General features: G+C 41.2%; 1 protein-coding gene across 1 annotated transcript in view; it reads right to left on the reverse strand.

The window, feature by feature from the left end:
- The window catches only part of LOC119585288 (gamma-tubulin complex component 3 homolog), a gene marked incomplete in the record, with an annotated part of 12561 nt that overhangs the window by 11367 nt on the left and 232 nt on the right, over positions 1-962 (reverse strand).

The raw sequence follows: 962 nt of genomic DNA on the forward strand, positions 1-962 counted from the left end.
TTACATACATACATACATATGTATGACAAAGTCACTTCAGTCAGGTGGTTGTAATAAGCGTAAAACAAATATATTATTATAAACAGATCCTTAATAGTCAACAGTGAGGTGTACATCACAAGTTGTAAATAAATGAATATCTCAATATCATAAATAACAACCAATCAAAGTTAACATTACATATGAAGCAGCCAGTCGAAAACATTTCACCTCATTAGCTCCAATCGCGCTAAAATGCTTCATTCGTATCCACCAGAAGCATCGCCCACGTCAGATTCCGCAAGCGAATGCAAGTCTCTATGAATTACGGAGTTCTTGCCGCCCTGAATGGCAATTTGTCGTCAAGAGCGCCAGCCTACGTTCCCTCTTGCCACAAAGCATATGGCAAAGGTGGGTTGACCTTTGCCTAAGTGCCAAAAGGACACAGCAATCATCTGACTGATTGCTAATGGAGAAATCGCTTATAGACGATTGTTCATTTGCAGTTCATTATGAGATTCACATATGACGAATGCCTTAAAATTGTGAATCCATCCATTCCATCAACTGTTTGCCCCGAAGGCGGAGAAAAGTACAACCGATCATTTACCCAATTTGTCTTTGTTTTACCCTTGACCAAGTGGGAATTTTAGGGGAAAAAACAAAAAAGGAGACCTGAAATTTATGAAAATCTGGAGAGTCTGCTGAGAAAATTCATGGCACTCAGGAGTCGAAGAAAACCAGGAGATTCAGAAAACCCAAGATTTCCGCGAAAACGACGTACGAACTTCGGGGAAAAAACCTAAGAAGCAAATCCATCAAAAACCAGATTGAAGGGGAAAAAAATCAACTACACTAGCCAACCCGCCCGTAAATATATCCTTAAAACTTTAATAGAAGCCCAGGAGACTCTCGAATAAACCGAGAAAGGCGAGGAAAACGCCCCCGGGAGCCACGAAATAGCGAGAAGAGCGGCAGAGGAG

The sequence above is a fragment of the Penaeus monodon genome, chromosome 19 (genome assembly GCF_015228065.2).
Source record: "Penaeus monodon isolate SGIC_2016 chromosome 19, NSTDA_Pmon_1, whole genome shotgun sequence".
NCBI classification, from domain to species: domain Eukaryota; kingdom Metazoa; phylum Arthropoda; class Malacostraca; order Decapoda; family Penaeidae; genus Penaeus; species Penaeus monodon.